A 20,034-nucleotide genomic window follows, 5' to 3' on the forward strand; every position below is an offset into this window, starting at 1 on the left:
TATGGCCCCATCCCCTAAGGATAATATCTGACAGTGCTAACATGTAGACTCCCATCCAAATGGCAACCAAAGCTTGCTTAGCAAGGGGGGTTCCCAAGGCATTTGAGTGGCCATTTGGGGAATCATGATGCTGGATGACATGGGCATCGGCCTGATCCAGCAGGGCTCTTTTGTTCTTATCTTATGAAGCCATCACATGGCAACTATACTGAGCTGTAAGAGTTGCCTTGATTTATAGGACCAGTTAACAACCTAATAACCACTGAAAATGTTGGCCCATGTTGACGTCACTGGAAAAAGATGAAATGTGTATGAATCAGCTCCAAAACGGTGAGATATGGAATCAAAACGGAATCAAGCAATTCCTTTGCCTTCTAGACAAATAATCAGCTTGTATCCTGACTTAGCAATACATTTTTCCAAGCAGCCAGAATATTTTTCTCCATTCTACATGTTGGTAATTAAAATTAATGGACTGTATTGAAAACATGTGCATTGTTTAAACAGTTACAGGAAAAATTAATACTGCATTTCTGACGGTAACAGTAATTTATCGTTAGGTGGTGTTATTGGCAAAAGGAGCAGCTTCTTTTGTTAATATGTTCAGGGAGATTTATTCTATGCAAGTGTGAACTAATGAATACAATCTATATTCAGATATTGCTTTTACTCACTTAACTGTTCTGCTGTGAATTTTTGGAACAGTCGGCAGACAGAGGTAGGAAATAAGAAAGGAAAAGAGACCAAATTATTCCTACTTAATCCATTTAAGCCTAGAAAACAGAAAATAAGGAAAGGGCAATAAGTGATGGAAGTCCCTCCAGACTCAAAGGTAGGATGCTTCTGAATACGAGTTTTTGCGGAGTAACATCACCAAAACTATTGGCCTCATTCTGATGACCAAAATCAGGGTAGGAGAAACACCCAACCAGGGTCGGAAAAACTGTGCACACTCCCGACTGGTGGTCTTGTGTTTGCAAAGACCAAGGTAGGAAGAAGGGAGAGCCATTGTGTGGGAGCTGGGTAGGGTGGGTGTGGTCAACCCACTTTTTGTCCCCAGCATTTTATCAAGGGTGAACAAAAAGCTGTCCTACCCAACTCCAGTCACTTTATTATTACTCTCCCCTCACAGGAGGAAGCTGCCATATACTGAGTCAGACCCTTGGTCCATCTAGCGCAGTATTGTCTATACTGACTGGCAGCAGCTTCTCCAAGGTTTCCACTACATATGTGAGGACTGTAAGAGATTCCCCTGAGGGGATGGGGCTTCTCTGGAAAGAGCACCTGCATGCTTGTTCCAGGTTCCCTCCCTGGCGGCATCGCCTGCCTTCAACCTTACAGAAGCTGCTGTCAGTCTGTGTAGACAATATTGAGCTAGATGGACCAATGGTCTGACTCGGTATCTGGCAGCTGCCTATTTTCTTATATATCTACCCCAAGCCCCAAGAAGCCCATTAGTCCCAGCTGACAACCTCCTCATCTGTAAAATAGAAGAAGGAGATTGGAGCCAAAATCTCAAATAAAATGAAATTTGAAGATAATTTCAGGACTCTTTCCAAGGTGGAACAGCCGGGAACTTTCAAGGAAATGCACATTTATAGAAACCTAGGAAGCTACCAAATATTGAATCAGGCCATTGGTCCATCTAGCTCAGTACTGTCTCCACTGACTGGGAGGATGGTCTCTGTCAATAGTCATTTCCCAGCCCAACTGGAAATGCTTCCAGGGACTGAAGCTGCAACTTTCTGCATGCAAAGCAGATGTTCTGCCACTGAGTTACGGCCCCACTTTAAGACAAGTGAGATTCCTCGGGAAGCTTTTGCACACAGCTAGTAATAGTAATCTATATCACTGGTTTATGGATGTGTGAATAAGAAAACCTACAGAAATATGGTGGCTTAGACAAGTTAAAAAATGAAAAATAAATGGGAAACAGCAGTGAAGAGAAATGGTAAGAGAAAGCTTGCTAAGTAGATGTTGTGGGGGGCGGGTGGTGGTTTTCCAAATGCTAATACAATTAGATACCCAGAATCTTGGTCTCTGCAGATGGTAATAGAAGAAGAAGAAAAGTGAAAATAAAAACCTTGATTCTCTACAAATAATCAAGGCTAAGCATTCTTTTCTGCCTAAAAGAGCTATTAAAATTAATGGGAGTGTTTGATGCATATGCGTGATAAGAAAATAGAAGTTTGCAGTCCCTTGGTGTGTTTTTTCATCCAAGTCTGAGAAATCATTGGTCTCTCAGGAAAAAGACAGTTTGGAATCAAGCAATGAGGTAACAGAAGCCTATGAATCAAATCTCGCATAGACATTCCCAGTGGACTTTTCTCAGCTCTTGCTAGTCAGTTGCTAGTCAGGCTGAATAATAAAAGCTATTTCTCAGTGCAACAGACAGACCCCCATTTATTTCATGCTGCTTGTGCAACACACCAGTCCATAATTCTCCCCCAAATCAGCATACTTAGTAGCAAAGCACCTGTAAGAGCTGCCATTCTGTGTCTTTAAATAGTGCCCATCACTGTCGGGAACCGGGGATCTGAGATGAAAGCAAGTTGCGCCAGTGGCTCAGAGAAGCCCAACCCTCCCCACTTCCATGGAGAGGGGGCTTTCTGCAGCCCATCCTCACAAGCACTAATTCCCTGGCCTGAGACAACGTTGGAGCCCCATGTGGCTGGCTGGCTGGGGTCGCCGCCGGCCTTACGGCTCCGACGTTCCCTTGGTGGCCGAGGCCAGAGAGGCCCCAGGTGGGTTGGGTGGCTGGACAGAGCAGCCCGGCGAGTGGCCAGCCGAGACGCTGTGGGACCAAAGAGCCGGGCTAGGGGGGCCAGGGGGAGGCGGGGGAAAGGGAGGGAGGTGGCAGCAGCAGCAGGCCGAGGCACAGCTGAGGGGGATACGGGTGAGAGCAGCCTGATATGGCAGGGCGGAGGTCCAATTAGCAGGGGCGTGGGATGCATCAGTTGTCAGGAGGGGTTGAAGGCAGGCTCCGCCAGGGATGAGGGGCGGTTGGAAGAACGAGTGGTGGAGAGAGACTGGAGGAAGAGGACTCAGGTGAACCAAACCCCCTCCCCAAAAACTCCGAGGCCCTGCCTGCGGGAGGTGAGAAGGAGAAGTAAACAAGAGAATGGCTGTGGAGAGGCCAGTGTCATATTTAAGAGGACACCTTCTCCATCACAACCCCTGCTGCCTTTTGAGATAGTCTGGAGAGGTCCGTCTGCAGCTGCCACCAGCTTGTCTGGTGGCTGCTCAGGGATGGGCCTTCTCCATTGTGGCCCCAAGGCTTTGGAATGGGTTCCTTGCTCTCTTCGCAGGGAGAGCAACTAGCCCTATCCATCCCCAGCACAGCAAAGTGGCTGTTGCTGGTGTCTGTCTTACGTTATGGTTCTTTTTTAGATTGTGAGTCTTTGGGGTCAGGTAGCCATTTCATTCATTCATTCAGACTATGTAAACCGCTTTGGGGACTTTTGTTGAAAAACAGTATATAAATATTTGCCGTATTTGTGTACATATTCCTTGTGGAAATAAGAGCCTCCTCATTTCTGAGAGCTTTTTCTGAGAGCTCCCCTCCATGATAGGGGTTTTGTGATTAAGGTCCATGGGTACTGCAGGGCTTGAATCTGCACCTTCCTCTCTAGAGCGTGGACTCTGAATCTGTTATCAGAAGCCTGAATCCTGCAGATTGACCAAGTCTGGCTTAACACGGGCTTACATGTATCAAGATATGTAATAAGACATACATCACTAAAGCTTCCATCTTGGGTTTCACATTAAGATAGCAGCTTCAGGGAGGTCCAGTTGGTCTCAGAATCCTGGCATGTGGAGAATGGCATTTAACATTTCCCCTTCTGCCTCAGACCCAATAAACATGCATCCAACATGAATATTAGCATTGGGAGGAAAGCTCCTGTTGTCTTCTATGAAAGCTTCTCTTCTGCCTCAGACAATGGGAAGAGAGCTAGTCTTGTGGTAGCAAGCATGAATTGTCCTCTTTGCTAAGCAAGGTCACCCTAGTTTGTATTTGAATGGGAGACAACATTTGTGAACACTGTAAGATATTCCCCTTGGGAATTTGACTGCTCTGGGAAGAGCATCTACATGCTTGCATGCAAGAGCTTCCAAGTTCCCTTCCTGGCATTTCCAGATAGGACAGAGAGACTCTTGCCTGCAGCCTTGGAGAAGCCGCTGCCAGTCTGTGTGGACAATCCTGAGCTAGATGGACCGAGGGTCTGACTCAAAATAAATCAGCTTCCAATGTTCTGTGATGACCAAGAAAAAGGTTACTTCCCTCTTCTTGCATGCTGTGACCCCAGCTCTGATCACCCCCCTTAGCCACTATTTTAATTAATAAAAATGCAAGAAGAAATCACCATTTTTACATCACATCTCTCTTGCCAATGTCCCATTTACCATGCCTTGGTCTTGATGCACAGAGGGGCTGGATTGTGTCCACTGATTGGATTTCCAGAGCCTTAAAGAGTTGTTTTCATGTTGCTGCTAGGAATTTGTAAGGCCCTCAGGGGTTCTTTGTTTCAAATTTACCTAAGTGATTTGAGATTAATAACCCTTCTAATTCCCCCCCCCTGTATAATTTATTTACATGGTAATACTCTACAGTATGTTTTATGTAGCAGATTTACAGGTCAGCAACTCGTGACTTGTGCCACTGTAAATTAAGCTAATAATTGGATTAGAATAGATGGTGGCATGGTTCTATTTGATGAGGTTTCATCAATCCATAATGAAGATGAGCTCAGGCTGCAATAAAAAGGAATTAGCAGACCTGTGCAAAAACTTACTTGCCTTCGTTATTGAATTACAAAATTCCGATGGAAGGAATTCTTTACGGCATAACACTAGTCATAAAGTTGAGAGAAAGTGCTTAGTATGAGAGGGAGGGCTAGGGAAAGGTGTGAATATCCATAGGTGATTGAATTCCTAACTGACATTTCATTGCTTTCTTAGATCTGCAAGATAAATTCAATATCCATAAGAATAAAATTCAAATACTCCAAGATTAGGATTGTATCACCACAAAAGTTAATCACTTGTCTGTCACTCCAGAGACATCCAACTCAGTACCTTATTTAAAAACCACTACCAAAAATGTTCACTCCTGCATGACTTCCCAGTCTCCTCAGCGAGGCCAAAACATATTGCGTTGTGACATTATGTACAACAGAAAATCAGGTAAAGAAAAAGTTTTTTAAGGAAAAACTATATCAGAAAAGTTCTCACTTGTGAACTTTTGCCTAAAATTTGGAGGAATGGGAATTGAAAAGGGAGTGAAACCAACCTATTTCCCCCCTGGTTTTCCTCTTACCTCCATGCCAATTTTGGAGTAGTGCAGCTAATGTCTAACAGGTGCCCCCCCCACACACACACACCGTCCCCCAGAATATTACCCAAAGATATAGAATCTTGGCTGCTGCCACCATGAGCCAGATCCTCCAAACCTTATGTCCCGTTTCACAACCATCCACACAAACGATCTATGAATTGCCCCCTGTGGAGGGTCTGGTCTAGACCCATGTCACATGCCCACTCTCCGGGGTGGCTTCTTCCTTCCAGAAACTTTAAGGCAGCTTCAGCCCTGGAACAGAGGGTGCACGGAGGGTGAACAGAGGTTTCTTCACCTGGACCCCCATCTTCCCTAAATGATAGCTAGCTTCACTCCAATCACAATCTCTCTCTTTCTCTCGCTCTCGCTCTCTCATTCTCTCTCTCCCCCCACAGGGGGGACAGGGATGTGGAGGCCCTGCCCCCAAAGTCCAGGGGTAAGAGTGCCTCTACCCCCATATTTATGAGGAAAGGAAAGCCATTGCACAGCCTCCTTCTTGCACAAGCCTGGACATTTGCAAATGGGGACCTCCTTGCACAATGTGCCTGCAGGATCTTTTCTCTGCCAACGATAGTGCAAGTTGGTGGAGCACTGGAACGAATCTTTCCACAAGCAGCACTGTGGGGGTGACCCACTATTAAGGCAGAGGGCTTGTCCTCACTCCCTGCACAATCATAATTAAAGGGTTAGCCACAATTGCTGAGGCAGGCGCACTCCTGCCGAACATGGAATGAGAACCATGGGTTTCTCGGTCAATTGCTGATCATAGTAAGTAACCACTGCAGTGGAGCGACAATCGCCAGCCAAGCATGCATTCTCCCATCATGTGTTCCCATGGGAGCACTCCCAGCTCGGTGATCATAGTTAACTTAGGACAGGCCTGCTCAACTTAGCCCCCCACCACTGTGTTTGGACTACAACTCCCATAGTCCCAAGCCACAGTGATTAGCCAGGGATTATAGGAGTTGCAGGCCAACGTCTGCAGGAGGACCGAAGTTGAGCAGCCCTGACCTATGATCACATGGGTCACGAGAACAAGCCCACATTCTTATAAAAACTGTAGATGGCAGGCATCATCTTTAAAAGAGGCATTCCCTGGTATATGCTGCAAAATAAATAAATAAATAAATAAATAAATAAAATCTGCTGTACAGTATGTGCACTTTGTCTAAAAACAACGAGAGGATACCTCCCACCCCTTCTTTCAATTTGTTAGAACTTCCCTTTAGATTTCTTTAAACAGCTAAGGGCCCAACAATTATATGTATCATAGATTGCAAACTCCTTGGGACAGGGACCTATTTTTTTGATGTCATTCTGCCAAGCGCCTTGCACAGCAATGGAACAACAACATCACCTTCACTAATCACAACCCATGTCAGGGTGAAGTTGTTGTGAATAGGAAATACACTTATTCACTCTGAGGCTACCAAATATGAGCAGCACCAGAAGGTGAAACATACAAAAGGAAAGGTGAGCCTCAAGCTGGTACCAGATGATAAGATGTACTCCAGAAACAGCAGAAATCTAATAATCCTAACATGTTTCGATAAAAAGTCTTCCTCAGGGGCACTACATTCTGACATCCTTTTCTTTCAAAGAAGACTCTTCTTGAGATGCTTTCTCTAGAAAGTTGTCTCTTTGTTCGTCTCAGCCCCTCCGTTTAGCAAAAAGAGCAGAGGGTTCACTTCCAGGGATGGCAAAGAGGGGGAAAGCTGCTGAATGATGAAGCCGTGGAAGAGACTGCCGATGGAGGCTGTGGGGTCTTCTGCCCTGGAGGGCTTCAGTGTGAGTTCTCATGGAATTAAACCTTTGGGCAGGATCCAATGAATCCCCTTCTCCTGCTCTCACTCCAAGAAGCAAAATCCTACATAGAAAGCATTCCTGGCAAAAGCTTGTGTGTGGATGTGAGTGTACCCACTCGCAACTCCCTAGAAGAGAACTCCAGAATAGTGGCATAAGTGGGGGAAACAGTATAGGTAGGCAGAACAGAATAGTAACATAAGAAGGGATTGTTGGCTGTAGCCTTACTGCCCCACCCCTTCCTTTAACCACACCCACTTAGCACTAACTCCGCCCATCAGCGGCTGCATCTGCATCATGTGGCCCTAGACCAGGGCTGCAGACCTTTGGCCCTCCTGCAGATGTTGGACTACAACTCCCATAATCCCTAACTGTGGGGATGATGGGAGCGATCTAAGACCTCAGACTTATGAGGCAGCGCCACATGTTCATGTGTTCAAAGACAACAGTAGGAACTATGAAAGAGGAAACGTTTCAGATTGCCAATGGCATTGCAAACTGGATGAGTCCCTTCACTCCATAGGAGAAGACATACACCATGTCCCCACCCCCTATCCTCACCCCACCCCCCACAGAGATAGTTTCTTGGGGAGATCTGATGTATACTGAGGAAAGGCATGGGGCAAAAGGATTTGACACCCCATGCCACAGCATCTCTTCCTCTTCTTCAAAACAGCCCCATGGAGCACCCAATTAGCAAACAAGGATCAGCAGGGGAATTTCCACACTGTGTCTTGTCTGGGCCACAGGATTGGTCCTTCTGGAAGTTTGGTCCACATCTCTCTCTCTCTCTGTGTAGATTCCCAGGCAACTTACTTTGAATTCTTTATTTGCATAGGACCTAAAGCTGAGCGGATCCACACTTGAGTATGAAGTATCTCCCAATGGCAAAATGCAGGCCCATTGTCTCCAGTAGTTCATGGTGGATGCTCAGGGTTTCCCCACAACAAAGACAGATGGGGCAGAAGAGATCCGAACATGGGAAGAGTCAGACCATTGAGCCACCTAGCTCAGTATTGTGTACACTGATGCAAGTGGCTTCTCCAAGGTTGCAAGCAGTCTTTCCCTCCCCTCCCTACCAGGAGATGCCAAGGATTAGATCCTGGGGCCTTCTGCATGCAAGCAGATGCTCCACCACGGAGCTTTGCCCCCAGCGGACAGCACACACATGTAGTCAGCCATCCAAATGCAAACCGCGGCAGACCCTGTGGAGTAACACTACCTAAACTGTGCTCAGTCTGGAGCTTGTGCCACAGATTAATGTTGCACTACCACAAGCATGCTCGTGGTTGTGCGACAGTTGTGCAACTGCAGCATGCCTCATTTCTTTCCATGGGAACTTTGGTGCAAAGAGCACTACAGTACAATGGCGCAGTTGTGCAAATCCGCCTTGCTCTTAGTGCAACTAAGCTAATGCCTTGTTCCACCAAGATTTGCTTGTTCCACACACTATTGCTCTAGCCACTCTTGCCTGTGTTAGGAACATAGGAACACAGGAAGCTGCCATATACCGAGTCAGACCCTTGGTCCATCTAGCTCAGTATTGTCTTCACAGACTGGCAGCGGCTTCTCCAAGGTTGCAGACAGTATTCTCTCTCAGCCCTATCTTGGAGATGTTGCCAGGGAGGGAACTTGAAACCGTCTGCTCTTCCCAGAGCATCTCCATCCCCTGAAGGGAACATCTTCCAGTGCTCACACTTCTAGTCTCCCATTCATCTGCAACCAGGGTGGACCCTGCTTAGCTAAGGGGACAAGTCATGCTTGCTACCACAAGACCAGCTCTCCTGGTGGAAGCTCTTCATGTTCTCATGCAAGGTCTGTCTCAGCCCTTCTACCTGAAACTCTTTTGCTAGACATTCCAGGGACTGATCCTGCAGTCTTCAATCACAGAAAACACGGACTCCACCACGGAGCGACGGCCCTCCGCCTCCCTCTTCTATGCTCAGTGGAAGCGATGAATGATAATAGCCCTCCCCCCCTTCCCCTGCAAGCCCTCATTTCATCATTTTTTATTTTAAGCTAGATTTTTTTTCTCCCCTGCACCAAAGTTTCTTTGAAACCCAGAAGTAGAATCCATTGCTTCTGTGTCACACTATAAAAAGAATAGATTTGCGACTATGGATGGTGCTCCACTATTTCATTAAGAATGCAGTCATAAAATGTGGAGCCAGCACAGAGAGAGATGGTGTTGGGCAGGGGGAGAGGGGGCTCATCAGACCATCAAAGCAATGAGCAATTCTCTTGTTTTAGTCAAGAGGCAGGTAATAGATTCAGCTATAGATTTTCTTTTTATTTCATTTTTCTTACGATATCTATATTTTCAGAGGAAATTGTGCAACCACTTCGTGCTGTTAAAATAAAGGAAGGGTGGGGAAGGCACAGCCTCTTAAAGAACAGGGTGTTGTTTGCTAGTCCAAATCCACCTTTACCTTTTAAGCACCTGTTCTAAGTAAACAGAATCAGGTTTCTGTAAGGATAAATTAGCACCACTTTGTTATGAGGCTATTTGTATGCAAAACCTATAATAGCAGCCCCTTCATATGTCATAATTCCACCAGGGAAAGCATCACGGCTACCCTGCCGGCATGTGCCAAAGTAAATGGTTTCCTCTCCGCCTCCTTGGTGGAAAATAAGTCATCCTTTGAAAAAAGAACACTCTGAAAGAAGAGCAAATATGAAGACTGTTGAAGAAACAAACCTATGAAACCCAGCCAGATTTACACTTTAAATGCCATATAATCCTGGCATCAGAAGGACAAATGTTGACAGGGGAAAGCTTTAGGGTGAGACCCTGAAGATAGGCCTTGTGAAAAATAAACCTGGCATGGATTCCAAAGGCATATGAGGCCTCTTGTGTTTGAAATGCAGACAGCTGTGAGAGCATGCTTTTGCAAACATGTCAGCCAGGCAGTCAGAATAATGCAGGCATCTTTTTGAAGAAGAGAGGAAATAAACAGCCTTTTCAAACCAGAATAGAGAATTTCAGTTTCCTTCCTTGATCAAGTGCACAGAGGAGAACCATCATTTGCACACATCCATCCCATTCTTTATTCCCATTCAGCCACACACAACCTTCCATCTCACAGTGGGATGGGTGGATCTCTTCAGAACTGGATATCATGTGCATACAGATGTGCATGCATCTGGCCACTGCAAATGGCATCACATGAGCCCATACTCCACTACACACCCCTCTGTCCGAATGAAGGCTGGCACAGAGTGCAAATGGCATCCACAGTGTTTAGTAATCCAGAGTGGTGCTGTGCGCACAGAGGGGCCAGTTCAACCTGTACTCCCTTTCCCCAGAAGAGCTCCCTGCAACCCTGCAACCCTGAACCCTCCAGACCCTACTACTTCCAAACTGCAGGGCGTACTCCTGGGGGGGGGGGAGCAAAAATTGCCCTTCTGCGCGCACAGCGCCACCCTGGATTACTGAATGTAAACTCCACCCCCCTGGAGGCCTCAGCTTGGAGCAGGGAGCGGGTTTCTTGTATCCTGGACCACCTCAGTACCTGCAGTCTCTCCATTTGGAATGCCCCAGGGAGCTCCTGGGACTGGGAAGCCTCTGGTATGTCACCACTCTCTTCCTCGGACTCCCCTGACTACCTTTTATTTCTCTCCCAATATCTTCCCCACCAATTACTTCCCCTTCCAAATGTGTCTCCTGTCTCCATCCCCTCCACCCCCAATCTCACGTACCTAATGGCCGTGTTACCTGCATCTCGTCTCCCCTGTCTGCCAGCTGCTGGATGAATTTGGACCCCATGTCATTGGCTCATCTTGCTGCCCCTGCTTCCCAGCTGCCTCCTGAGTGGTTGGCAGGACATGTGGAGGCCCCGACTGTAGCGGAGGCTGATGCGTTGCCTCTCTGGGAGAGCAGGAAAACAGGATTTCTCTCCGCTCATGGGGTCAACACCATGACATAAACACTGCTGAGCTACTTTGCCTCCATGCCATGCATCCATCCATCTCATTTATATACCACCTGACTCCAAAGGCTCACAAAAATATACACAATAGAAACAGATTAAAAAGCAACTAGTAAACCATTAAAAATTTAAAACATGCAAAGAAGTCAGCTAAAGTTTATCGAAACAATAACAGCTGCCATTTTGTTTGGCAGAATTTATTGATTCCTAACTTGACTTTCAAACTTAACTCACTTAACTCACTTCATTTACTCTTGCGATTAGCAATCAATGACGAATTTTCTAGGCAAGAAACATGATAATATCATGCAGCTAAATAATATGAGCCCACTGGTACATTAAGAGAAATATTTTGTCATAGCCACAGGCTATTGGTACATGGAATTAAGCAGTAACAATTTCTCATGCACGCTCATGTTTTCATAACTTCCTGCCTTGACAGAAAATGCTGTAAATGAGCCCTGATAAAAGCTATTCTTGATTAATTGACTAGGGAGGCTGTGGGCATCATAGGGAGGCCATGCTAATGCATTTTTCACTAATAGGTATGTTGGGGAGCCAACAGAAGATAAAAATTGCATGAGCATTGTTACTGATTTATGCACAGATGAAAACCATCAAGGACAACCCAGCAGAACAGATTTACAGTGATGTATAATACTGAGAATTATATTCAAGGTATCTGAGCTTGGGTGGAAGAGAACAACAGAGCAAGGTTGATTATAGTGATACAGGGTCAATGATTTTTTTCCCCTTTTTTCCTTATTCTTTAACAAGCGCTCAGGTAAGTTTTAAATACCAGACAGCTAATTCAAACAGGTTATGTCAAGAAATTAATTTTAGAACACCACTACTTGTATGGAAGGCTTGATACCTTGTTAACTGAACAACAAACTACTACTACTACTATTATAAATATTGATATAAATCACTTTTCAACAAAAGTTTCCAAAGCAGTTTACATAGAGAAATAATTAATAAATAAAGATGGCTCTCTGTTCCCAAAGGCTCACAATCTAAACACTTCTGTTTAGTTCACATCATGTGAACTCCATAGCACTTGGAGAGATATTCACATTGGAGAAGACACAGTAGCACTTGGTTTGCACCCTGCATTGTTTTTACCATGCTGATGATGCCGGTGCGGTGTCCTATTTGTGGCAGGTGTGTGTGGCACACAAGGAGTGCATCCCCACATTTTGCATTGATCGGGATGGGGCTGGAATGCTCCTGCTGTCATACCAAGGATCACTTTCTCTGCCTCCTTCCCTTCACAGTGGCATACTGTTGAATGCTCTTCAGTTTCTGGCCACATACAAGGCTTGTTTGCATGCCCCTGCTAACTGTGCAGAGGCACCTTTTCAAAGTGGCGATTCATTCCCTTTATTGAGTAAGGGGAGAGCAACTGGCCCTCTCCACCCCCAGCACAGCATCCCTCCAGTCACTGTTCTTGGGGTCTACCTTATGTTTCTTTTTCAATGGCGAGCCCTTCGCTGACAGGGTGCCATTTTTATTTATTTATAATTTCTCTGTATAAAGTGCTTTGGAAACTTTTGTTGAAAAGTGGCATATAAATCTTTGTAGTAGTGGTGGTGGTGGTAGTAATAGGTGGTAGGAGAAGCATCCAGTCAGGCTCCAAGCTCCACGCAGACTCCCAAGGAATGGCCGCGTGATGGCAAAAATCAAACTTGGGGGAAGGAGAAATGGCCATGTGTGCTGCTAGCCCTGATCTGGGTAGGATGGGGGCAGGACAGGGGTGTAACTATAATTGAGCAAATGGGTTCAAAGAACCCGGGGCCCTGAGCTCCTGAGGGCCCCCAAGTTCCACCGCTCCCTATTTTCTTCATTATCTCCTTCAATGTGGGGGGCTGCCGGGCCCCCTCTCCCCTAGCTACGCCCCTGTTGCAGGACATGCTTTTCCTCTCCACTTGATACAGTGCCAGGTACAGGATGTGGGTTGGCCACCATCCTCCCCAGATTGTGGCTAGTACATGATCAGCCTTAATTTTTGCCAGCACATGACCCTTCCTTGAGGGTGCGCACGGGACTCCGAGCCTGGCTGCATGACCTTCCTACCCAGCTGTTATTCATGAGGACTGAACACTTGATTCCACTTCTCCTGCAACAGCCTGTCTCTCACTGATCTGAAAGCAATTCTTCTTCTTCTTCAAGACAGAACTAGAAAGAGACCATTTCAATTATAAACTTGGGGTTGGGGGGCGGGAATCAATCAATACATGACCAGCAGTTGAAAATACAGCTCCGTTGTGTGTGAAATCACAGGCTATGCCATGCATGGCACCTGAGTGCGCATGCACAAGCATTTCAATGCATATATGCTAGCGATAAGATGCATCTCTTCCCCACTACGGGATTTGATTTCACTAGCCTTTGCCATTTTTTGAAACCCGGGCATCACAATTGCTATTATGAACTTCACGCCCCCCACCCTTATTATTCCTAAAAAGAAAAGCCCGCTAGGGTGCAAACTTCACTGCTGTTGCAGACAACTGGCTGGCAGTGTTCTGCCCTCTAGTGTGAATGGAAAACAGCGACATGCATACACAAAAGACATGTGGGAGAACTGCAGCATGTGGAAGCTCCATTTCTCTTCCACATGCAGTTCATTCTGGAAACATGTGGAAGCCAGCACTAAGCTCTGCTGGATCAGACCAAAGGTCCATCCGGTCCAGCATCACACAGTGGTCAGTCAGATGCATCTGAGAATCCCCCAAGGGGGGGGGGAAGAGGGCAACTGCCCCCATAGGTTGGTGTTCCTTAACACCTGGTGTTCTGGGGCATGATCCCTCTGATCCTGATGGAAATATACACCTTTCGAAGCTAATAGCCATCAATAACCCTCTCCTCCATGAAGGTTGGTGGCCATCACCACATCCACTGGCAGTGAATTCCATAGTTTAAAAGCCTGGAAGGACCTCAAAACTGGGACCACAGCACACCCGATGACAGCATTTAAACCTTTCCCATCATACCACAGCCCTGATGAAAACAGCTCCCCCTCAAGCTGCTATTAACTGTTCCATTTCCATAGGTTTGGGTGAAAACCTCTCTCCTGGGGCATTAAGCAGCTTAGGGAGGGCTATGGAAAAGTGCTATAAAAATTGAACACACAAACAAATATTCTTTTTAGGCACAAAGAGACAGAGCTGAATGCCCCTCCCCAAACCCAGTGGTTATTGGAGCTGCTATTTTATGAGAGAATAAAATGTAAGCAGCAATTCTTTTAGAATCACTCCCCATTTAACTTTAGTAATGCATGCCATCTTCTACTACTGCTGCTACACATGTTTCTATGCCACTTTTAAACCAAAGTTTTCAAAGTGGTTTACAAAGAAAAACAAACCAATTTCAGTATTCCTCCCCTTTATATTTATTCAGCTTCCTTGGAGTTAATCGTGTCCACAATTCTCAGAGAGAAGCTTCTCCCAAAGCTCAGCAGGGGTTGAGCATGTTTCACGGTCATTCCAAATTCACTGAGATCTCGGGATATGGAGGTGCAGGACACACAGCAGTGAGACAGAATACATAGCAAGGCGGTCTTTGCCAGCTAACTTGGTCATCTCCAGTAAACATCCTTTTAGCATGATGGAGCTCTTATCATCTCTTTGACAGGAAAGAGACTCTGTTTCCTTCAGAGGAAAGACTTGGTCTTCCATCAAAACAACCTTGTTGATATGTAGAAAACTGTGCTGGAGCTCTTTGAAATGTTACAGGAAATGGCATCAGTAAAAATCACAATCTTTTGCACTGAACCTCATAAGAGGCCTTGACTGATGATCAGCCCAGTAACAGCAGGAATCCCTATTTCTCAAGAAATGTTCAAACTAGAGAAAAGTCTCTGCTTCTAAACACCACCTGTTCAGTGGCCTTTGCAGATTGCCTTTTCTCCCCATTGGACCTGATGTTTGGGCTGCCATTTTTCTGCCACCATGAAGAAGTTAACCACATAGTTATTTGATTTGATTAAAACAGCCCAGGTCTGAATTTTTCATTATAATGTACAATACAAATAAAGAATATCCCAGTTGTGTTTTTTGGGTTGCTGTTCACCCCCGAAGCAGTATTCGTTCTGAATTAGATTAAGTTGAACAAGAATAATTTCAGTGTTTCAGAACGACCACTTTCATTTTTCCTTCTTCCCCAGACCTTCTCAAGCTCAAATTACTTTCGCTAGCCTGTAGGTGTTCTCAAGATGTTATTTCCAAGATGTCAAATATATACTGTCTGGTTTCCACTCTGCCCGTAGCATGGCAAGATGGGGAGGGTGGTGGTGGCTGCACTGACTGTGTTAAAATATGTTAATACACATCATTCCAGGCTGCCTCCAACTGCTTTTGCACTTTGGATCATAGAAGTTAAAAGGTTACTGGGGGTGGGGTGGGGGCCAAATCAATGGCTGTCAGCAAGTTATCTTACGGTTAGGGGGACGCCAGTCAAGGTAATCTATATGGCCCTGTTTCCAAGTCAATAGAAATGTACACAGGCCACACACAGAGAGGCTTCCACATAGTGCTTTGTTCACATAAGGTATATGCTGGATTATGGCTCAAACACTTGCTCTACTTGCCATCTATATTATGATATCATTTTAAAAATGAGCTTGCCCCCCCCTTCTGCACTTTCGGCCAATCCTCAGGCCACGATGAAAGTGAGAAGAAAACGTGACCTCAGTGTCCCAGCTGTGTCAGGGCTAGGCTAGGGCCCTGGGTGGCCATGTCTGTGGATGGAGTCCGAACACTGGCCCATTTAGCTCAGTAGGGCCTCCACTGACTAGCGGTGCCCCTCCAAGGTTTCAGGCAGGAAGCTCTTCCTGTCCGATCAGGAGATGCCCTGAAGTGAATCTGGGAACTTCTGCATGTAAGTAAGCAGATGCTCTTCCATTGAGTTGCGGCCCCCTCCCCTCTGGGGGATATCTCAGAGCAGACAGTGCTCACATGTAGTCATCCATCCAAATGCAAACCAAGCAAGAGACTTCTGCCCCTTCCTATATTGCTGCTGCCCTATATAGGTGCTTCATGCCAGTGGGGAGTCAAACGAGCAACCTCTTGCTCCCTAGGCAAGTTACTTCCCAGCTGTGCCATAAGGTGGCTTCTACTTTACAGCTTGTAAATTTGTGGAAGTTTTCAGTACTTCTTCATGCCATTGGAACAATCTTTTCTCAACAGAGAGATTGGGAATGTTCTCTAAAAATATCTCACAATGCCTGCTTATCTGATCAGCCTGCAGCTTCAAAAGGAAATTGACCACAGTTCTTGGGTATTAATCCGATCTGCTAATTACCTGCAAAGATTTGGGGAGGATGCTTATTACTAGAATTAATTTACCACACAATTGAGACCTGACTGTTCATTTAAAAAAGCACAGACACTAAAATGAAGCTTATTTTAAGAAGCTTTGCAAGTATATTTGTCACAGCCCTGAAGCAAGTACTGTTACGAGAAGGAGAAATAAATGACGAAACTAAGAAAAACACAAAGAATGTGTAAAACTGTAGCTTTCGTTGGACTGTCTGTAAACACTGGGGTTGGGGTCATTCCAATAGCCAGCAGGGGCATTGTGGGGTACTTAAAAGAGCTGGGGCCTGGCCCCCTCTTTTGGTAATTAATCATGCCCCCTAAGAATACTGCGAGTTAGGTGAGCTCTCTCCCATGCTCTGTGCAGATGCCTACACTGTGGCATTTCCTCCCTCGAAGAGGTCATGGAGAAGGGAGATTGGGGCTCTGAGCAATGCATTGGGGGCCTGTGCCCCATAGGCTACCCCCTAATGATACCCTTGCTAGGGCTGTTCCCCTTGGCAGATATGCAGTTAATCGATTCTCAGATCAGAGTCCACTGGTAAATATAGATGGCATCAGTTTCTCCCATTCTAGTCAGGCATTGGAAGCTTTTGTGCTGATGTACTCAGTAACTCCCTCGCTGGCTGTTTTGATGAATGGGACCAGAACTTCAATGAGAACCCCCCCCCCCACACACACACCCCAGGCCAGATCAGAAGTGAGGTGCCAGTGCTCTTCCTAGATCTGTTATGTAGATAAAATAGACAATTTACATCTTTCCTTCTTCTCAGTCTTGCACCTTTCACCCCGTGCTAAATTGACTTTGATAATGGAGACTATGAGAAATGGATGCCTTGGTGGCAGTCCTGCACTGTGTTGCAGAAGTGCCAATTATAGCCCACCCCACCCCTCCACCCGAAAAAAGGATTTTCAAGTCAGTGAGTTTTTTACTTTTAAAACTTTTGGTTAACTGAGCTAAGCCAAGCAGATAGAATTTCCCTTTAATAAATCCAGTTAGGAGGAGGAAAGAGCTGTTTGGTTCCTCATATTCCCTAGGAAGAGATTTTGCTAGAACAGGAGTAACTTTTTCAGTTAATGCACCATCTGCAGAGACCTTCCCACATAGAGAATGACCTAAAATCCCTCAGACAGAAGACTTCAGATGCTAAAATATTTGTACAAAGGGGGAATATGCATTCTGGAAATTGCAGAGTCTCTTTCATCTCCCTTTTTTCACAGGAAAAGCAAAAAAAAAAAAAAAAAAAAAGAGCAGAGATGCTCAGAAGACGCTCCAGTTAAGTTTTACTCTGCTTGTTTATTGAACCTAATGATAATATATGCAAGTTTCAGACAGACGCAATCCCAAATTTAAACCAGTCCCATCTTTAAACAAAAAATAAGTCAAATATGATATACATTACTCATCAATATTATATCAAGTAAAATGTGGAAAAAAATCAGAATATACCCATTAAACATATTCATTTTTGCAACATTCTAACTGCATATATTATAATCTGTTCATGCATAATTCTATGCACATACATTTTCTTCCCAATTATTTATGCATTTAATGGTAAAATGATTTCTGAGAAAGTGACCTCTTTTTCAGGATTGGCAATGGGGCTAAATATGGTAGAGCTTACTCACCTGATTAGATTTCAGGAGGGGAGAGAAAAAATCAAAAAGATTATGATTTACTACCAGAATTGGGATCAATTCATGTTGTATTGGAATTGGCAGACTAACCAAAATGTCTCATCAGAACTATTGATATGCTGGGATGAAGAATACAGCTATGTTAATGTTTATTTTGCATATTGTATTTTGGTTATGCAATGAATACACCACTGAGAGACCTTAAAGGCCAAGTGGAAGACAGATCATCCTGGAGAGAATCTATTTATGTGGTCTCTAAGAGTTGACTCCTACTTGACGCCGACGGCTATCTATCTATCTATCTATATATCTATTTTGGTTATGGCCCATTCTTCATTCAGACAGAGATGTGATATGGACATATTTATTTAATTTGTATTAATGACATTTCATTCATTATTTATTTAATCAATTTCTATACCACCCTTCCAAAATGGCCCAAGGCCATTTAATGTTTTTTACATTAAAACAAAACAATTAAAATCAATTAAAAGTTAAAAACAGAGATTATAAATCCCCATAAAAAAGAAATTTTAATTTCCTTTTTAAAAAGATGTATAATGAGATGCATTCCAGAGCAGAAACCATGTACATCTGCAACAGTGAGACAACAAGAACTGTCATGATCCCCTTGAAAATAATCTGCTAACCTTTTGGATCCAAGGGCTCCAGTGTACATACTGATTCCACAAGCAGTAGGGACTTCCCTGATTATTTCAATGGATAATGAAGCTCTGGGTGAATATCACTATGCAGGTAAAGCTCTGCATAGAGTGTGGCAGATAACTTTGTGGCTATTATGCAGTAGCTGCTGGGAAACTACATTTCCCAAGGACCACCATGATGTTTCATCAGTATGCACTGCTGTGAAGTGTGTTGGGTGTCAGGGAGAGAAGATGGGAAATGATATCTCTTCCACCCTAATTTCCCCTGTGGTCAGAGCACCACCATTTCTGCCATTGTCACCAGCCCAACCAGTGAGGTTGAAATCAGGAGTGCTGTAGCCATTTTCTGCAATTGGTAGCGGGTAGGACTAGATGATCTCCAAGGTCTACAGTGGAGAGCCGGTCTAGGGCGCATAGCTGGTCTTACAGCAAGAATGGATTGTTTCTTAGCATGAATTGTTTCTTTGAAAAACAGGGTCTACCCTGGTATGCATTTGGATGGGTGACTATCTGCTATAAGATATTCCCCTTGGGGGATGGGGCCATACCTCAGTTGTAGAGCATCTACTTGCAAGCAGAAGGTTCCCAATTCAATCCCTGGTAGCATCTTCAGGTAGGCCTGTGGGGGGTAAACTTCGGAGAACTGCTGCCAGTCAGTGTAAACAATACTGAGCTAGATGGGCAAATGGTCTGATGTTGTATAAGGTGGCTTCCTTGGTTCTTATGTTGTTCTAAAAGCAACCATTTCACAGCATGTTAACATTCTGAATCTAACTACAAAATGGCAGACAGAGTTCAATTCCTTTAAAGACTTCTTGAGGAATAAATTCAGCTGTGACTCAAGGGGGCGGAGCTAAAATAGTTATCTGGTTTGAGGAAAACATGGAACTTGACTTAATTTCAAGTCCGTAATGGTGGGATTACTAACTTTCAAACTATGTAAACCAAAGCTTGCTTACCCAACTACTCAAGGAACTCTGTAGGGGTCCTCAAACTTGGGTTCAGATGCTGTTGGACTTCAATTCTCATAATCCATAATATAGTCCCATAGAGGCCACAGTCAAAGGCAATTGTAACTGGGGATAATAGGAGTTGGTACCCAAGTTTGAGAACCCCTGCTGATTAGCCAAATGTTCATTCGGAGTTATGAGCCAATCATTCCTTTAAGATGGACAAAAATATTACACAGATGAACCTTAAGGACTGATGCATTTATTAATCTATTGTGGCAGGTATCAAAGGTCTTGGTTGTTGCTACAATTTTTGCTACAACAGATGCACATGGCTACTTATCTGCAATGCATCTCCTTGGTCTGAGGGTGCTCAGTCAGTAAGACACTCATCTT

The 20,034-nt window shown here is 44.8% G+C and overlaps 1 long non-coding RNA gene across 4 annotated transcripts in view; it reads right to left on the bottom strand.

Annotated features, from left to right (window-relative positions):
* LOC128335725 (uncharacterized) overlaps nt 1-20,034 on the bottom strand; it is a 399,851-nt gene that overhangs the window by 149,842 nt on the left and 229,975 nt on the right. The window lies entirely within an intron of this gene.

The sequence above is a fragment of the Hemicordylus capensis genome, chromosome 11 (assembly GCF_027244095.1).
Source record: "Hemicordylus capensis ecotype Gifberg chromosome 11, rHemCap1.1.pri, whole genome shotgun sequence".
NCBI lineage: Eukaryota > Metazoa > Chordata > Lepidosauria > Squamata > Cordylidae > Hemicordylus > Hemicordylus capensis.